Raw genomic sequence first — 6,129 nt, 5'->3', positions numbered from 1 at the left:
TCTACAAACATGGCACGTCATGTGAGAGACAAACTATATTTGCCTCTTGGGGCACTTCTAAAAAAAGTGGCAGTGCCCATGCCCCATGGCAGCTCACGCCTTTATGTACCTGCAAAATATGCCGTCTGTACCCACTACTGAGGAAATTACTGGCTTTTATAAAGTTAATGAAATATGCAGAAGAGTCTGATGTTAAGGGGAAGAGGTCTGTACACTGCTTTCAGGGCATGGTACAGGAGCAACACGTAAGACATCAGTGTGTTCTAAAATATTTGGGGAAAACAAAATTTAAATTTATCTCATACGAGTAAGAAAATGCATCAGCTACACACTGCTTGTACCAGTTTCATTAAACTCAGACTTATACAGTGGGAACTGTAGATGTTAGATGCAGCCCTGGAATAACCTTGGCAGCATACCAGCACATATTCATTTCTGTGGAGAACAGCCTTGCTTGCTGTAGCTGAGTTCTCATGGTAGCTCAGACTGCCAAATTGTCTCAGAGCTAGTAACTGGATATTACCACTCATTTAAATCCAACCTAGTTAAGCAAGATGCTTGGAGTTGGGAGTTCCTGAAATGTTACTAGAGGTTGAGTAATTAACCTTTCTTCCCCCACCACCCTGATTTAGCAGAATGTGATTACCTCAGGCCACTCACCAAAAGCCTATGATGTTCCTGAAAGCTGGAACATACATGAAAAAAAACAAAACAGTAGACAGAAAAAAAAAACCAAACAAAAAACCCCAATGAAACAAAAAGCAAAACAAAAAACACAAATAAAAATAACTAAACAAAACAACAACTAACAAATCATCACTGTCAAGGAAATTTTAGCTTTGTTCTGCTTTAGGAATGAACATCATATCAACAGGAAAATTAGTATCATCGTATTAACTTATAAATGGATTGAGAGGAGGGATACAAGGGAAACTGCACATCAGTATTTCTGTATTTGCATAGGATCTTCTACCTGGATAGCTTAACTTCTTTTAACTTACAAGAAAAAACAACAATCATGACAGTCCTTGAAGAACACTGGCATCCAGAGAACTGCAAAAAGGGTACAGAAAATAGATAGTTACAGTTCAAAGACTTGTACATCAAAGAGTGACCCATCCCCCTTGTGACTTCCCTTGCTCTTATTTCACTCAGATTCTTCAAAGTAGGATTCAATGGAATAGATGACTTTTTTATCCTAGATAATCATGGAACAGCCAAGATTTACTTTAACTCTATTGAATCCAGATGTGGTTCAACAACCTGTTTTGCTGACAAAACACAAAAGAACTGCTGTATGAAGAAAGTAATGTCCAGAAACAGTCTATCCAAATAGCTTAGTAAATCCCACACATATTGCTGTAGTACTACAAACTGTTAGAAGTAATTTTATCCACTGTAGTCTAAACCTTCAAAGATGGTTCTGCTGGACATACATTCCCACCTTCATTGTAGGCACTCACATAATACCATTATTATCAGATCTAAAATTTAACAATCTCTAACACGGTATCCTTTAAACTTTCCAATGACATGAAAAGTGGTATTATCCCCATGTTTTCACACAGCTGAGCCTATGGTCTGGATCACTAAAAGGCATAATCATAGACATGTCATCTAGTGGTCACTGATGATAGGATGTCTGAATTCAAAATACTGATTTTCAGACCTGTAGTTTAAGCTGCTCCCTCACTCTTCAGGTACCTATAGATATTTAGAAATGTAAAGTCTGCTTTTGAAGAAACCCAGATATTGTAGAATTATTGACCCTACAGAGCAGCTAGAGAGCTACCCTACATTTAAGCTAAGTCATAACTCCATGTTGGAGTCTTTGAGTCCCTAAAACAAGCTTTTAGAGTATAAGGGTAATGGAGTGGATAGGATTTGCACCTTCTGCTGCCTCTTACCCACCAATTGCAATTGCAGCATCCTTTCTCAGTACAGGCATTTAGGGTACAAATTCTCTTTGTGGTTTCTGTTTTCCTGTTCTTTGTGATTTCTTCAGCCACCAGGTAAGAGACTTTATCCTTCTTCAGAATCTGAATTAGCTCCTCTGCTTTGTAGATACTAATTACATGTCAGTTGAGATAAGGAAGGGGTGTGAGCTACAGAGCAGGGTGGGTGGATGGGCATGTTTGCACATGACTCTCTGGCCTGGTTGATAGAGCAGTCATTTGGCAGGGGATACAATTGGATTCCCCAGGCCCAACTTCAATAAACATTAAATATTAATTTAGTACTCTGAAGCCAAATCAAAATTGTTGCAGTAAGTAAAATAAAATGTTTTGATTGACTGTCTGTAGGTGCTCAGGCAAGAAGTCTGCAGAAGGCAGAAATCTGAACCACACTCCAGTGGTGTCTATTTGTTTCCTCAGTACCCAGCAAAGGGAATTGCTTGTCCTCAGAATGAAACTGGAAATAGTTTAATACTCCAGCTAGTTTCTAAAATCTGCAGTACCTGTAGTACAGTTGCTAATCTCCGTTTCTTTATTGTCTCTAAAGCATGAGCTCTGAAGGAACAAAGGAGGGCATGCACCTTCCTTGTCTGTCAGCTCCCTCTGCTCACTGCCTACCCACCTCCTTCCTCAAATCTCTGGGAAACTGTTGGAGAGAAACTGTCAGAGTGAGAAAGGAATTATTTCGGAAAGACGGTGGGAAAGCCAAACACAATGAGCTGATTGCTAGTAGCTTGTTACTGTGCATAGTACTGACCCCGTGGGTGGAAGTCAGACCATTTTAACAACAGCACCTTGCTGTAAGTGGGGAGTGGGAAATCTTGCTTAGGAGAAAACAATGACACTGTGTGAAAAATGAACAGGAGAGTATACATGTGTATGTATGTGTCCCAGCCCAGAACTGGGAACTCTGACTGCTACTACTGTGGTGGTAGCCACAGCCATAGCTTTGTTGGCTGTCAGTTGACACTAATTTAAAAAAGACATATTGTTTGTTTCACAGAGTGCAACTGAGGCATGTTATTAAGAGACTGAGTGGTAAAAAATAAAGGAAAAAAACACAATATAAGGGATGGAATGCCTACAAGAAAGCTGAAGATAGACTTCTTACAAGGACATGTATGGATAAGATAACGGGAATGGTTTCAACCTGAAAGAGAGTAAAATTAAATTAGGTATTAGGAAAAAATTCTTTACTGTGAGGGTGGCAAGATACTTGAAGAGGCTGACCATGGAAGCTGTGGATGCTACTTCCCTGCATGTGTTCAAGGCCAGGTTGGATGGGGCTTTGAGCAACTTGGTCAAGTGGGAGGTGCATGCAGCAGGGTTGGAACTATGTGATCTTTAAGGTCCCTTTCAACCCAAACTAATCTATGATTCTATATGATTCTGTGAATTATTTGTCTGAATATGACTAGCTACAATTTCTGACACTGCTGAAGATGAAATACTCCTCTGTTCTTTTGCAGACACCTCAATATACTGAGCAGTATGTTTGCTTATGTGGTCTCAGGTACTCCAGAGATGTCTTCCCATCTCCAAAAGGTATCCTACACTTGCATGTTATCTGTTAATTTCACATTAATAGTAGCAGAAGATAGAATCATAGAACTGAGGTGTCCAGGCCTTCATGCAGAAGTCCTATTGAATTAGAGAAATCTTGCTCAAAGTTTTCAAATCAAATTACAACTTTTAGGATTAAGTGTATATTCTTGAGACACAGAAGTACGTGTGTGTACATATATACATCCACTGGATTTAAACTGGTTTAAAATAACACCTAGATAATGCTGAAAATATAGATCTGCTGCTCTCTTATTAAAAACCATGTTATAATAATGGGTTTATTTATAAACTGAACAATACTTCTGTGATGTCATCTGTTTTACAGAAAATCATGGTAAACATGCCACTTGAGTGTTATAATTTTTTTTTAATAGAAACTCAGAAAGAATTGAAAAACTGAAAAAAGCTCTGCTAGATAGAAATGCACAGTTTAAACAGAAGTGTCTAGGAAAAATACCAAAGCATACAAGTGAAAACAAACATAAGGGGGGGATATAATTACAAGGGATAATGAGACTTTGGTTGTAATCTCTTGCATGAATTTGTATTATCAGCTGAATCTTTGGATAGGCCTGATCCAAAGTCTGCTAAATGTTAATGAGGATATTTCTTTAGATTTTAGTAGGTTCTGAACTTAATCCTAAACCATTTTGCTTTTGTCATGTGGAGTACAGTGTATCAACAGAAACTTTATACGACGTAAAGCATCGCAAATAGTGTCTCACTATTCTTTATTTGTAATTCAGAAGAAATAGCCTTTTTTAGAACTAAAGAATCAGGAAAACATTTTTTTCAGCAGTGCATTTCTAGGGCCCATGCACTTAGACTTTGGCTTAGTTGTACCATGATCAATATTTGCAGGTGAAGCAATTAATTTCCTCAGTTTGGCATGCGAATAAAACTCTTGCAATGCAACTTTGACTTTCATTTCTGTTGCAGTCTGTTATTGCTAATGAAAAAAAAATACTTCCTAGCTTCTCCAGTGTATCTGAAAGATAAATTGTTAACACTTAAGAACTCCCCAGGCAATAACGAATGACACAGTTTTCTGTGTTATCCCCGATAAAGTTTAGGATATGGAAAGCAGTTTAATCCTCTTTCTATACTCTCCCATCTGTGCTTTAGAGCTACCACAGTAAATTACTACATACTGAAGCATTGCTTCAGATGCAATTTCATATTTTCAAAGCTGAGATAATTTTACTCTACGGTGTATTTTTTAATCTTTGTAAAAAATGTAAAATGTTTAAGGAAGCCAGGTCAGATAAAACTATTGAATATGAGATGGATGGTATTTTTCAGTGAAGCAGACCTTTTACAAAGGTTGCTTGGAATACTGAGTTAAGCCAAACTAATCGCTTTGCTTACAGAAAATCTGCAATGCAAAGTGTTAAGATTTAACTCAGTTGTGCTCTTTTGTTAATTATAAGAGACTCTTTATGCAGAAAAAATTGCTGACAAATTGCTCTTTTAATTGTACCCTAAATATGCCATTGCCTATGTCTAATGTCTTTAATTGTACTTTCATATTGTGGAATGAATTTACTTGGTTCAATTTTGCCATTAACCTGTTCAGTCACGGTTGGGTCTCATTTCTTTCTCTGGAAGGAAAGCCGAAGTTTTGTGCTGGATTTCTCCGCATTTTATCAGATGTGCATTTTGTTGCTGTCTAATCATTATGGATAAAAGGACTGATTTAGAATCTATTGGACTAAATTGACTGACTCAGTTCAGAGGCTGAGCATAAGCAGCTGCTCCAAGAGCAGAAGTGAATACAGAGACTGATTTAATAAACTTCTTTATCTTGCATTTTTCTGTATCCACATAAAAACCTATATTCAATAACACCACAGGAATCAGTGTCTTACTAGGGTCACCATATGGTTGTGGAACAGCTGGCTAATGTTAAACTATCACAAAACTGAGGTTTTTCTTACAGGAAGCAGTAGATACTTTGAAGAATCTGCAGCCACAGTGCGGCATCTGAGACAGAGAGTCAAAAATCATCAGGACAATCTGCCAGAGAAAGAGTCCCTCTGTATCCCTTTGTTACTTTGAATTTCAAAATGCCACTGTACTATCTTACATCTTGGCACCTACTTGAAGAACACATCCATCCCACCTGATGACCTAAGCCCAGATTAAAAAAAATGTCTTTCACCTCTCAACCATTTTACAGCAATCCAGCAGTTTCTCAAAGACTTGACCATTGCTTCAAGGACTAGCAGACTGTCAAACCTGAGATAAATCTCCAGAATTCAGGGGGAGAAAATGGGTCTGTGGATTTTTCTGTGGGTGCAGGTAACTCATCTCTGCAGAGGATATCATGCTGATGTTGAAACAGAGCTTCTTCACACTGGAAATGGCAATAAGAAACTCCTGTTCCTTTTGTTTTCCTCTGTGTCTTCATTGCCCCATTCTCACTGCTGGGACTGCTGAAACACAGGCTCCCATCTTTCCTACCCACACGTGTCTGCTTCTCTGGTGTGGGGTGGGCAGTGAACAAAGACCAACTTAGTAGGCGAACAGGGATTTGAGCTCTTCAGCCAGAGAAGTGACCCAGGAACTTGAAGACAACTTGGTAGCAATGGAAAACTAGTGAGAGTGG

This window comes from Heliangelus exortis, chromosome 1 (genome assembly GCF_036169615.1).
Source record: "Heliangelus exortis chromosome 1, bHelExo1.hap1, whole genome shotgun sequence".
Taxonomy (NCBI): Eukaryota; Metazoa; Chordata; class Aves; order Apodiformes; family Trochilidae; genus Heliangelus; species Heliangelus exortis.
This window is presented reverse-complemented; position numbering follows the sequence as displayed.